General features: G+C 47.9%; 9 non-coding genes across 9 annotated transcripts; all 9 read right to left on the bottom strand.

The window, feature by feature from the left end:
* Positions 1-1,181: 1,181 nt before the first annotated feature.
* LOC142695884 (U2 spliceosomal RNA) lies at positions 1,182-1,372 on the bottom strand. Its single transcript, XR_012863901.1, has one exon. It is a non-coding gene; the product is annotated as a U2 spliceosomal RNA (small nuclear RNA).
* Positions 1,373-2,652: 1,280 nt separating this feature from the next.
* On the bottom strand, positions 2,653-2,843 carry LOC142695885 (U2 spliceosomal RNA). Its single transcript, XR_012863902.1, has one exon. It is a non-coding gene; the product is annotated as a U2 spliceosomal RNA (small nuclear RNA).
* A 1,284-nt stretch (positions 2,844-4,127) lies between these two features.
* Positions 4,128-4,318, bottom strand: LOC142695886 (U2 spliceosomal RNA). Its single transcript, XR_012863903.1, has one exon. It is a non-coding gene; the product is annotated as a U2 spliceosomal RNA (small nuclear RNA).
* A 1,300-nt stretch (positions 4,319-5,618) lies between these two features.
* Positions 5,619-5,809, bottom strand: LOC142695889 (U2 spliceosomal RNA). Its single transcript, XR_012863905.1, has one exon. It is a non-coding gene; the product is annotated as a U2 spliceosomal RNA (small nuclear RNA).
* Positions 5,810-7,085: 1,276 nt separating this feature from the next.
* Positions 7,086-7,276, bottom strand: LOC142695890 (U2 spliceosomal RNA). Its single transcript, XR_012863906.1, has one exon. It is a non-coding gene; the product is annotated as a U2 spliceosomal RNA (small nuclear RNA).
* Positions 7,277-8,560: 1,284 nt separating this feature from the next.
* LOC142695891 (U2 spliceosomal RNA) lies at positions 8,561-8,751 on the bottom strand. The gene has a single exon (XR_012863907.1). It is a non-coding gene; the product is annotated as a U2 spliceosomal RNA (small nuclear RNA).
* Positions 8,752-10,035: 1,284 nt separating this feature from the next.
* Positions 10,036-10,226, bottom strand: LOC142695892 (U2 spliceosomal RNA). Its single transcript, XR_012863908.1, has one exon. It is a non-coding gene; the product is annotated as a U2 spliceosomal RNA (small nuclear RNA).
* A 1,300-nt stretch (positions 10,227-11,526) lies between these two features.
* LOC142696068 (U2 spliceosomal RNA) lies at positions 11,527-11,716 on the bottom strand. The gene has a single exon (XR_012864067.1). It is a non-coding gene; the product is annotated as a U2 spliceosomal RNA (small nuclear RNA).
* A 1,272-nt stretch (positions 11,717-12,988) lies between these two features.
* Positions 12,989-13,179, bottom strand: LOC142695893 (U2 spliceosomal RNA). The gene has a single exon (XR_012863909.1). It is a non-coding gene; the product is annotated as a U2 spliceosomal RNA (small nuclear RNA).
* Between the last annotated feature and the right edge of the window lie 353 nt (positions 13,180-13,532).

Below are 13,532 nucleotides of genomic sequence, written 5' to 3' on the forward strand. Positions count from 1 at the left end.
ACACACTCACAGCTACACGGGAGGTGAATAAAGGCCGGAGAGGAAGCCAGACAGGATTTGCTTCTTTTGCTTGCACCACAATGCAGTGCTGAAAGAGGAGGAATCTACATAAAAACGCCTTCCTGGCAACGCCCAAATGCCCTGCTGCCATGCAGATAAACACTGGCAGCGGCAGCAAGTGCATGCCCACAGCCACCCCTTGTTCCTTCACACCTTGTATCAGCTGTAATCCAGTCCAGTCCAGTGCTGCCTGCTGAGCAGCACTGACCAACACTGCCTGGGCCCAGGCTTTTATCTCTGAGGCCCCATTATGATGTCAGAAAGCTGGCTCTGGAATCCTGAGGGCTCCACTATGACACGTGCAAAGTTCCGTCTGAACTTTATATAAGACGGTGAGGCTCAGTCAGTCACTCAGTGTTGCCTGAGAGGGCAACACTGCAACAGCCGGCCGCCAGGCTGTCTTTTTTTTTGCACAGCTAGTTGCCTCCAGGAGGCCACAAGAGGGAGACAAGGGACTGCAAAATGGAAAATAGGCATCCACCAACTTTACAGACAACTTCTCCTTGCTCCTACAACCTCCATCCTTGCACAGTTTGTTATTCTTCTAGGTAACATAGTAACAAATCAAAATTGCTGCTCTCTTTGTAGGCAAGCAAGGCTTTGTTGCAACTGCAATTCTTACTTCTTCTTGAAATGTAGGGACGACAGTACATTCCATCACATCCATCTAGTGTACACAGGTAGGTCCATTGTGGCGGGCAGGCGAGCGGGCGGGCTGCTTTATTGGCTGTTTGCTGTTCCCCTACTCCACTCCACTATTTGACTGTTGTGCTGCATCAATCAATCAATCAATCAATCAATCAATCAATCAATCAATCAATCAGTGGCTGGCTCAGGTGCAGCTCTTTAACTTACCTAAAAGGGAGGGCGGAGAGAAGACAAGGAAGGTGAATGAGGTGTTCCAATGTGAAATGCCGGAAACACAGAAACACAGACGACACACAACAAGAGGTGGCAATCTATTCATTAATTGCATTTAATCAATGAGCTCATTATCACTCATGCATTGTCCAACAGGTGTTGAAATAATGGGATTAAAAGGGGAGATCCCTTCAGAAAGACAGAAACAATAGCAAAGACAAAAAACACTTTTGGAATCTGCTTTTAGTCAACACATAAGGAAAGGGTGCACCGGTCCTGGAAATACTGCAATACCAGGTCAATGCGTGGAGTGGACAGAGCAAGCTCTATTTCCATCTCCCTGTTCTAAAAATCCATTTAATATATGGTCCCCAGATAGGGGACGTATCAGATATTAAACTGATAAGAACAGATACTACACTTGATCTTAGCCAAAAGGCCGAGAAGCGATAACCCAAACGGGCCGCGCGTTGCCCGAGCCTGCCCGATACTGCTGTTCAGCCCTTGCAGCGATTCAGCCTACTTCTAGGCAATTCCATGGGGCCCTGCAGGCTCACACACTCACAGCTACACGGGAGGTGAATAAAGGCCGGAGAGGAAGCCAGACAGGATTTGCTTCTTTTGCTTGCACCACAATGCAGTGCTGAAAGAGGAGGAATCTACATAAAAACGCCTTCCTGGCAACGCCCAAATGCCCTGCTGCCATGCAGATAAACACTGGCAGCGGCAGCAAGTGCATGCCCACAGCCACCCCTTGTTCCTTCACACCTTGTATCAGCTGTAATCCAGTCCAGTCCAGTGCTGCCTGCTGAGCAGCACTGACCAACACTGCCTGGGCCCAGGCTTTTATCTCTGAGGCCCCATTATGATGTCAGAAAGCTGGCTCTGGAATCCTGAGGGCTCCACTATGACACGTGCAAAGTTCCGTCTGAACTTTATATAAGACGGTGAGGCTCAGTCAGTCACTCAGTGTTGCCTGAGAGGGCAACACTGCAACAGCCGGCCGCCAGGCTGTCTTTTTTTTGCACAGCTAGTTGCCTCCAGGAGGCCACAAGAGGGAGACAAGGGACTGCAAAATGGAAAATAGGCATCCACCAACTTTACAGACAACTTCTCCTTGCTCCTACAACCTCCATCCTTGCACAGTTTGTTATTCTTCTAGGTAACATAGTAACAAATCCAAATTGCTGCTCTCTTTGTAGGCAAGCAAGGCTTTGTTGCAACTGCAATTCTTACTTCTTCTTGAAATGTAGGGACGACAGTACATTCCATCACATCCATCTAGTGTACACAGGTAGGTCCATTGTGGCGGGCAGGCGAGCGGGCGGGCTGCTTTATTGGCTGTTTGCTGTTCCCCTACTCCACTCCACTATTTGACTGTTGTGCTGCATCAATCAATCAATCAATCAATCAATCAATCAATCAATCAATCAGTGGCTGGCTCAGGTGCAGCTCTTTAACTTACCTAAAAGGGAGGGCGGAGAGAAGACAAGGAAGGTGAATGAGGTGTTCCAATGTGAAATGCCGGAAACACAGAAACACAGACGACACACAACAAGAGGTGGCAATCTATTCATTAATTGCATTTAATCAATGAGCTCATTATCACTCATGCATTGTCCAACAGGTGTTGAAATAATGGGATTAAAAGGGGAGATCCCTTCAGAAAGACAGAAACAATAGCAAAGACAAAAAACACTTTTGGAATCTGCTTTTAGTCAACACATAAGGAAAGGGTGCACCGGTCCTGGAAATACTGCAATACCAGGTCAATGCGTGGAGTGGACAGAGCAAGCTCTATTTCCATCTCCCTGTTCTAAAAATCCATTTAATATATGGTCCCCAGATAGGGGACGTATCAGATATTAAACTGATAAGAACAGATACTACACTTGATCTTAGCCAAAAGGCCGAGAAGCGATAACCCGAACGGGCCGCGCGTTGCCCGAGCCTGCCCGATACTGCTGTTCAGCCCTTGCAGCGATTCAGCCTACTTCTAGGCAATTCCATGGGGCCCTGCAGGCTCACACACTCACAGCTACACGGGAGGTGAATAAAGGCCGGAGAGGAAGCCAGACAGGATTTGCTTCTTTTGCTTGCACCACAATGCAGTGCTGAAAGAGGAGGAATCTACATAAAAACGCCTTCCTGGCAACGCCCAAATGCCCTGCTGCCATGCAGATAAACACTGGCAGCGGCAGCAAGTGCATGCCCACAGCCACCCCTTGTTCCTTCACACCTTGTATCAGCTGTAATCCAGTCCAGTCCAGTGCTGCCTGCTGAGCAGCACTGACCAACACTGCCTGGGCCCAGGCTTTTATCTCTGAGGCCCCATTATGATGTCAGAAAGCTGGCTCTGGAATCCTGAGGGCTCCACTATGACACGTGCAAAGTTCCGTCTGAACTTTATATAAGACGGTGAGGCTCAGTCAGTCACTCAGTGTTGCCTGAGAGGGCAACACTGCAACAGCCGGCCGCCAGGCTGTCTTTTTTTTGCACAGCTAGTTGCCTCCAGGAGGCCACAAGAGGGAGACAAGGGACTGCAAAATGGAAAATAGGCATCCACCAACTTTACAGACAACTTCTCCTTGCTCCTACAACCTCCATCCTTGCACAGTTTGTTATTCTTCTAGGTAACATAGTAACAAATCCAAATTGCTGCTCTCTTTGTAGGCAAGCAAGGCTTTGTTGCAACTGCAATTCTTACTTCTTCTTGAAATGTAGGGACGACAGTACATTCCATCACATCCATCTAGTGTACACAGGTAGGTCCATTGTGGCGGGCAGGCGAGCGGGCGGGCTGCTTTATTGGCTGTTTGCTGTTCCCCTACTCCACTCCACTATTTGACTGTTGTGCTGCATCAATCAATCAATCAATCAATCAATCAATCAATCAATCAATCAATCAGTGGCTGGCTCAGGTGCAGCTCTTTAACTTACCTAAAAGGGAGGGCGGAGAGGAGACAAGGAAGGTGAATGAGGTGTTCCAATGTGAAATGCCGGAAACACAGAAACACAGACGACACACAACAAGAGGTGGCAATCTATTCATTAATTGCATTTAATCAATGAGCTCATTATCACTCATGCATTGTCCAACAGGTGTTGAAATAATGGGATTAAAAGGGGAGATCCCTTCAGAAAGACAGAAACAATAGCAAAGACAAAAAACACTTTTGGAATCTGCTTTTAGTCAACACATAAGGAAAGGGTGCACCGGTCCTGGAAATACTGCAATACCAGGTCAATGCGTGGAGTGGACAGAGCAAGCTCTATTTCCATCTCCCTGTTCTAAAAATCCATTTAATATATGGTCCCCAGATAGGGGACGTATCAGATATTAAACTGATAAGAACAGATACTACACTTGATCTTAGCCAAAAGGCCGAGAAGCGATAACCCGAACGGGCCGCGCGTTGCCCGAGCCTGCCCGATACTGCTGTTCAGCCCTTGCAGCGATTCAGCCTACTTCTAGGCAATTCCATGGGGCCCTGCAGGCTCACACACTCACAGCTACACGGGAGGTGAATAAAGGCCGGAGAGGAAGCCAGACAGGATTTGCTTCTTTTGCTTGCACCACAATGCAGTGCTGAAAGAGGAGGAATCTACATAAAAACGCCTTCCTGGCAACGCCCAAATGCCCTGCTGCCATGCAGATAAACACTGGCAGCGGCAGCAAGTGCATGCCCACAGCCACCCCTTGTTCCTTCACACCTTGTATCAGCTGTAATCCAGTCCAGTCCAGTGCTGCCTGCTGAGCAGCACTGACCAACACTGCCTGGGCCCAGGCTTTTATCTCTGAGGCCCCATTATGATGTCAGAAAGCTGGCTCTGGAATCCTGAGGGCTCCACTATGACACGTGCAAAGTTCCGTCTGAACTTTATATAAGACGGTGAGGCTCAGTCAGTCACTCAGTGTTGCCTGAGAGGGCAACACTGCAACAGCCGGCCGCCAGGCTGTCTTTTTTTTGCACAGCTAGTTGCCTCCAGGAGGCCACAAGAGGGAGACAAGGGACTGCAAAATGGAAAATAGGCATCCACCAACTTTACAGACAACTTCTCCTTGCTCCTACAACCTCCATCCTTGCACAGTTTGTTATTCTTCTAGGTAACATAGTAACAAATCCAAATTGCTGCTCTCTTTGTAGGCAAGCAAGGCTTTGTTGCAACTGCAATTCTTACTTCTTCTTGAAATGTAGGGACGACAGTACATTCCATCACATCCATCTAGTGTACACAGGTAGGTCCATTGTGGCGGGCAGGCGAGCGGGCGGGCTGCTTTATTGGCTGTTTGCTGTTCCCCTACTCCACTCCACTATTTGACTGTTGTGCTGCATCAATCAATCAATCAATCAATCAATCAATCAATCAATCAATCAATCAATCAATCAATCAATCAGTGGCTGGCTCAGGTGCAGCTCTTTAACTTACCTAAAAGGGAGGGCGGAGAGAAGACAAGGAAGGTGAATGAGGTGTTCCAATGTGAAATGCCGGAAACACAGAAACACAGACGACACACAACAAGAGGTGGCAATCTATTCATTAATTGCATTTAATCAATGAGCTCATTATCACTCATGCATTGTCCAACAGGTGTTGAAATAATGGGATTAAAAGGGGAGATCCCTTCAGAAAGACAGAAACAATAGCAAAGACAAAAAACACTTTTGGAATCTGCTTTTAGTCAACACATAAGGAAAGGGTGCACCGGTCCTGGAAATACTGCAATACCAGGTCAATGCGTGGAGTGGACAGAGCAAGCTCTATTTCCATCTCCCTGTTCTAAAAATCCATTTAATATATGGTCCCCAGATAGGGGACGTATCAGATATTAAACTGATAAGAACAGATACTACACTTGATCTTAGCCAAAAGGCCGAGAAGCGATAACCCGAACGGGCCGCGCGTTGCCCGAGCCTGCCCGATACTGCTGTTCAGCCCTTGCAGCGATTCAGCCTACTTCTAGGCAATTCCATGGGGCCCTGCAGGCTCACACACTCACAGCTACACGGGAGGTGAATAAAGGCCGGAGAGGAAGCCAGACAGGATTTGCTTCTTTTGCTTGCACCACAATGCAGTGCTGAAAGAGGAGGAATCTACATAAAAACGCCTTCCTGGCAACGCCCAAATGCCCTGCTGCCATGCAGATAAACACTGGCAGCGGCAGCAAGTGCATGCCCACAGCCACCCCTTGTTCCTTCACACCTTGTATCAGCTGTAATCCAGTCCAGTCCAGTGCTGCCTGCTGAGCAGCACTGACCAACACTGCCTGGGCCCAGGCTTTTATCTCTGAGGCCCCATTATGATGTCAGAAAGCTGGCTCTGGAATCCTGAGGGCTCCACTATGACACGTGCAAAGTTCCGTCTGAACTTTATATAAGACGGTGAGGCTCAGTCAGTCACTCAGTGTTGCCTGAGAGGGCAACACTGCAACAGCCGGCCGCCAGGCTGTCTTTTTTTTGCACAGCTAGTTGCCTCCAGGAGGCCACAAGAGGGAGACAAGGGACTGCAAAATGGAAAATAGGCATCCACCAACTTTACAGACAACTTCTCCTTGCTCCTACAACCTCCATCCTTGCACAGTTTGTTATTCTTCTAGGTAACATAGTAACAAATCCAAATTGCTGCTCTCTTTGTAGGCAAGCAAGGCTTTGTTGCAACTGCAATTCTTACTTCTTCTTGAAATGTAGGGACGACAGTACATTCCATCACATCCATCTAGTGTACACAGGTAGGTCCATTGTGGCGGGCAGGCGAGCGGGCGGGCTGCTTTATTGGCTGTTTGCTGTTCCCCTACTCCACTCCACTATTTGACTGTTGTGCTGCATCAATCAATCAATCAATCAATCAATCAATCAATCAATCAGTGGCTGGCTCAGGTGCAGCTCTTTAACTTACCTAAAAGGGAGGGCGGAGAGAAGACAAGGAAGGTGAATGAGGTGTTCCAATGTGAAATGCCGGAAACACAGAAACACAGACGACACACAACAAGAGGTGGCAATCTATTCATTAATTGCATTTAATCAATGAGCTCATTATCACTCATGCATTGTCCAACAGGTGTTGAAATAATGGGATTAAAAGGGGAGATCCCTTCAGAAAGACAGAAACAATAGCAAAGACAAAAAACACTTTTGGAATCTGCTTTTAGTCAACACATAAGGAAAGGGTGCACCGGTCCTGGAAATACTGCAATACCAGGTCAATGCGTGGAGTGGACAGAGCAAGCTCTATTTCCATCTCCCTGTTCTAAAAATCCATTTAATATATGGTCCCCAGATAGGGGACGTATCAGATATTAAACTGATAAGAACAGATACTACACTTGATCTTAGCCAAAAGGCCGAGAAGCGATAACCCGAACGGGCCGCGCGTTGCCCGAGCCTGCCCGATACTGCTGTTCAGCCCTTGCAGCGATTCAGCCTACTTCTAGGCAATTCCATGGGGCCCTGCAGGCTCACACACTCACAGCTACACGGGAGGTGAATAAAGGCCGGAGAGGAAGCCAGACAGGATTTGCTTCTTTTGCTTGCACCACAATGCAGTGCTGAAAGAGGAGGAATCTACATAAAAACGCCTTCCTGGCAACGCCCAAATGCCCTGCTGCCATGCAGATAAACACTGGCAGCGGCAGCAAGTGCATGCCCACAGCCACCCCTTGTTCCTTCACACCTTGTATCAGCTGTAATCCAGTCCAGTCCAGTGCTGCCTGCTGAGCAGCACTGACCAACACTGCCTGGGCCCAGGCTTTTATCTCTGAGGCCCCATTATGATGTCAGAAAGCTGGCTCTGGAATCCTGAGGGCTCCACTATGACACGTGCAAAGTTCCGTCTGAACTTTATATAAGACGGTGAGGCTCAGTCAGTCACTCAGTGTTGCCTGAGAGGGCAACACTGCAACAGCCGGCCGCCAGGCTGTCTTTTTTTTGCACAGCTAGTTGCCTCCAGGAGGCCACAAGAGGGAGACAAGGGACTGCAAAATGGAAAATAGGCATCCACCAACTTTACAGACAACTTCTCCTTGCTCCTACAACCTCCATCCTTGCACAGTTTGTTATTCTTCTAGGTAACATAGTAACAAATCCAAATTGCTGCTCTCTTTGTAGGCAAGCAAGGCTTTGTTGCAACTGCAATTCTTACTTCTTCTTGAAATGTAGGGACGACAGTACATTCCATCACATCCATCTAGTGTACACAGGTAGGTCCATTGTGGCGGGCAGGCGAGCGGGCGGGCTGCTTTATTGGCTGTTTGCTGTTCCCCTACTCCACTCCACTATTTGACTGTTGTGCTGCATCAATCAATCAATCAATCAATCAATCAATCAATCAATCAATCAATCAGTGGCTGGCTCAGGTGCAGCTCTTTAACTTACCTAAAAGGGAGGGCGGAGAGGAGACAAGGAAGGTGAATGAGGTGTTCCAATGTGAAATGCCGGAAACACAGAAACACAGACGACACACAACAAGAGGTGGCAATCTATTCATTAATTGCATTTAATCAATGAGCTCATTATCACTCATGCATTGTCCAACAGGTGTTGAAATAATGGGATTAAAAGGGGAGATCCCTTCAGAAAGACAGAAACAATAGCAAAGACAAAAAACACTTTTGGAATCTGCTTTTAGTCAACACATAAGGAAAGGGTGCACCGGTCCTGGAAATACTGCAATACCAGGTCAATGCGTGGAGTGGACAGAGCAAGCTCTATTTCCATCTCCCTGTTCTAAAAATCCATTTAATATATGGTCCCCAGATAGGGGACGTATCAGATATTAAACTGATAAGAACAGATACTACACTTGATCTTAGCCAAAAGGCCGAGAAGCGATAACCCGAACGGGCCGCGCGTTGCCCGAGCCTGCCCGATACTGCTGTTCAGCCCTTGCAGCGATTCAGCCTACTTCTAGGCAATTCCATGGGGCCCTGCAGGCTCACACACTCACAGCTACACGGGAGGTGAATAAAGGCCGGAGAGGAAGCCAGACAGGATTTGCTTCTTTTGCTTGCACCACAATGCAGTGCTGAAAGAGGAGGAATCTACATAAAAACGCCTTCCTGGCAACGCCCAAATGCCCTGCTGCCATGCAGATAAACACTGGCAGCGGCAGCAAGTGCATGCCCACAGCCACCCCTTGTTCCTTCACACCTTGTATCAGCTGTAATCCAGTCCAGTCCAGTGCTGCCTGCTGAGCAGCACTGACCAACACTGCCTGGGCCCAGGCTTTTATCTCTGAGGCCCCATTATGATGTCAGAAAGCTGGCTCTGGAATCCTGAGGGCTCCACTATGACACGTGCAAAGTTCCGTCTGAACTTTATATAAGACGGTGAGGCTCAGTCAGTCACTCAGTGTTGCCTGAGAGGGCAACACTGCAACAGCCGGCCGCCAGGCTGTCTTTTTTTTGCACAGCTAGTTGCCTCCAGGAGGCCACAAGAGGGAGACAAGGGACTGCAAAATGGAAAATAGGCATCCACCAACTTTACAGACAACTTCTCCTTGCTCCTACAACCTCCATCCTTGCACAGTTTGTTATTCTTCTAGGTAACATAGTAACAAATCCAAATTGCTGCTCTCTTTGTAGGCAAGCAAGGCTTTGTTGCAACTGCAATTCTTACTTCTTCTTGAAATGTAGGGACGACAGTACATTCCATCACATCCATCTAGTGTACACAGGTAGGTCCATTGTGGCGGGCAGGCGAGCGGGCGGGCTGCTTTATTGGCTGTTTGCTGTTCCCCTACTCCACTCCACTATTTGACTGTTGTGCTGCATCAATCAATCAATCAATCAATCAATCAATCAATCAATCAATCAATCAGTGGCTGGCTCAGGTGCAGCTCTTTAACTTACCTAAAAGGGAGGGCGGAGAGAAGACAAGGAAGGTGAATGAGGTGTTCCAATGTGAAATGCCGGAAACACAGAAACACAGACGACACACAACAAGAGGTGGCAATCTATTCATTAATTGCATTTAATCAATGAGCTCATTATCACTCATGCATTGTCCAACAGGTGTTGAAATAATGGGATTAAAAGGGGAGATCCCTTCAGAAAGACAGAAACAATAGCAAAGACAAAAAACACTTTTGGAATCTGCTTTTAGTCAACACATAAGGAAAGGGTGCACCGGTCCTGGAAATACTGCAATACCAGGTCAATGCGTGGAGTGGACAGAGCAAGCTCTATTTCCATCTCCCTGTTCTAAAAATCCATTTAATATATGGTCCCCAGATAGGGGACGTATCAGATATTAAACTGATAAGAACAGATACTACACTTGATCTTAGCCAAAAGGCCGAGAAGCGATAACCCGAACGGGCCGCACGTTGCCCGAGCCTGCCCGATACTGCTGTTCAGCCCTTGCAGCGATTCAGCCTACTTCTAGGCAATTCCATGGGGCCCTGCAGGCTCACACACTCACAGCTACACGGGAGGTGAATAAAGGCCGGAGAGGAAGCCAGACAGGATTTGCTTCTTTTGCTTGCACCACAATGCAGTGCTGAAAGAGGAGGAATCTACATAAAAACGCCTTCCTGGCAACGCCCAAATGCCCTGCTGCCATGCAGATAAACACTGGCAGCGGCAGCAAGTGCATGCCCACAGCCACCCCTTGTTCCTTCACACCTTGTATCAGCTGTAATCCAGTCCAGTCCAGTGCTGCCTGCTGAGCAGCACTGACCAACACTGCCTGGGCCCAGGCTTTTATCTCTGAGGCCCCATTATGATGTCAGAAAGCTGGCTCTGGAATCCTGAGGGCTCCACTATGACACGTGCAAAGTTCCGTCTGAACTTTATATAAGACGGTGAGGCTCAGTCAGTCACTCAGTGTTGCCTGAGAGGGCAACACTGCAACAGCCGGCCGCCAGGCTGTCTTTTTTTTGCACAGCTAGTTGCCTCCAGGAGGCCACAAGAGGGAGACAAGGGACTGCAAAATGGAAAATAGGCATCCACCAACTTTACAGACAACTTCTCCTTGCTCCTACAACCTCCATCCTTGCACAGTTTGTTATTCTTCTAGGTAACATAGTAACAAATCCAAATTGCTGCTCTCTTTGTAGGCAAGCAAGGCTTTGTTGCAACTGCAATTCTTACTTCTTCTTGAAATGTAGGGACGACAGTACATTCCATCACATCCATCTAGTGTACACAGGTAGGTCCATTGTGGCGGGCAGGCGAGCGGGCGGGCTGCTTTATTGGCTGTTTGCTGTTCCCCTACTCCACTCCACTATTTGACTGTTGTGCTGCATCAATCAATCAATCAATCAATCAATCAATCAATCAATCAATCAATCAATCAATCAATCAATCAGTGGCTGGCTCAGGTGCAGCTCTTTAACTTACCTAAAAGGGAGGGCGGAGAGAAGACAAGGAAGGTGAATGAGGTGTTCCAATGTGAAATGCCGGAAACACAGAAACACAGACGACACACAACAAGAGGTGGCAATCTATTCATTAATTGCATTTAATCAATGAGCTCATTATCACTCATGCATTGTCCAACAGGTGTTGAAATAATGGGATTAAAAGGGGAGATCCCTTCAGAAAGACAGAAACAATAGCAAAGACAAAAAACACTTTTGGAATCTGCTTTTAGTCAACACATAAGGAAAGGGTGCACCTGCCTGGAAATACTGCAATACCAGGTCAATGCGTGGAGTGGACAGAGCAAGCTCTATTTCCATCTCCCTGTTCTAAAAATCCATTTAATATATGGTCCCCAGATAGGGGACGTATCAGATATTAAACTGATAAGAACAGATACTACACTTGATCTTAGCCAAAAGGCCGAGAAGCGATAACCCGAACGGGCCGCGCGTTGCCCGAGCCTGCCCGATACTGCTGTTCAGCCCTTGCAGCGATTCAGCCTACTTCTAGGCAATTCCATGGGGCCCTGCAGGCTCACACACTCACAGCTACACGGGAGGTGAATAAAGGCCGGAGAGGAAGCCAGACAGGATTTGCTTCTTTTGCTTGCACCACAATGCAGTGCTGAAAGAGGAGGAATCTACATAAAAACGCCTTCCTGGCAACGCCCAAATGCCCTGCTGCCATGCAGATAAACACTGGCAGCGGCAGCAAGTGCATGCCCACAGCCACCCCTTGTTCCTTCACACCTTGTATCAGCTGTAATCCAGTCCAGTCCAGTGCTGCCTGCTGAGCAGCACTGACCAACACTGCCTGGGCCCAGGCTTTTATCTCTGAGGCCCCATTATGATGTCAGAAAGCTGGCTCTGGAATCCTGAGGGCTCCACTATGACACGTGCAAAGTTCCGTCTGAACTTTATATAAGACGGTGAGGCTCAGTCAGTCACTCAGTGTTGCCTGAGAGGGCAACACTGCAACAGCCGGCCGCCAGGCTGTCTTTTTTTTGCACAGCTAGTTGCCTCCAGGAGGCCACAAGAGGGAGACAAGGGACTGCAAAATGGAAAATAGGCATCCACCAACTTTACAGACAACTTCTCCTTGCTCCTACAACCTCCATCCTTGCACAGTTTGTTATTCTTCTAGGTAACATAGTAACAAATCCAAATTGCTGCTCTCTTTGTAGGCAAGCAAGGCTTTGTTGCAACTGCAATTCTTACTTCTTCTTGAAATGTAGGGACGACAGTACATTCCATCACATCCATCTAGTGTACACAGGTAGGTCCATTGTGGCGGGCAGGCGAGCGGGCGGGCTGCTTTATTGGCTGTTTGCTGTTCCCCTACTCCACTCCACTATTTGACTGTTGTGCTGCATCAATCAATCAATCAATCAATCAATCAATCAATCAGTGGCTGGCTCAGGTGCAGCTCTTTAACTTACCTAAAAGGGAGGGCGGAGAGAAGACAAGGAAGGTGAATGAGGTGTTCCAATGTGAAATGCCGGAAACACAGAAACACAGACGACACACAACAAGAGGTGGCAATCTATTCATTAATTGCATTTAATCAATGAGCTCATTATCACTCATGCATTGTCCAACAGGTGTTGAAATAATGGGATTAAAAGGGGAGATCCCTTCAGAAAGACAGAAACAATAGCAAAGACAAAAAACACTTTTGGAATCTGCTTTTAGTCAACACATAAGGAAAGGGTGCACCGGTCCTGGAAATACTGCAATACCAGGTCAATGCGTGGAGTGGACAGAGCAAGCTCTATTTCCATCTCCCTGTTCTAAAAATCCATTTAATATATGGTCCCCAGATAGGGGACGTATCAGATATTAAACTGATAAGAACAGATACTACACTTGATCTTAGCCAAAAGGCCGAGAAGCGATAACCCGAACGGGCCGCGCGTTGCCCGAGCCTGCCCGATACTGCTGTTCAGCCCTTGCAGCGATTCAGCCTACTTCTAGGCAATTCCATGGGGCCCTGCAGGCTCACACACTCACAGCTACACGGGAGGTGAATAAAGGCCGGAGAGGAAGCCAGACAGGATTTGCTTCTTTTGCTTGCACCACAATGCAGTGCTGAAAGAGGAGGAATCTACATAAAAACGCCTTCCTGGCAACGCCCAAATGCCCTGCTGCCATGCAGATAAACACTGGCAGCGGCAGCAAGTGCATGCCCACAGCCACCCCTTGTTCCTTCACACCTTGTATCAGCTGTAATCCAGTCCAGTCCAGTGCTG

The sequence above is a fragment of the Rhinoderma darwinii genome (assembly GCF_050947455.1).
Source record: "Rhinoderma darwinii isolate aRhiDar2 chromosome 5 unlocalized genomic scaffold, aRhiDar2.hap1 SUPER_5_unloc_49, whole genome shotgun sequence".
Taxonomy (NCBI): Eukaryota; Metazoa; Chordata; class Amphibia; order Anura; family Rhinodermatidae; genus Rhinoderma; species Rhinoderma darwinii.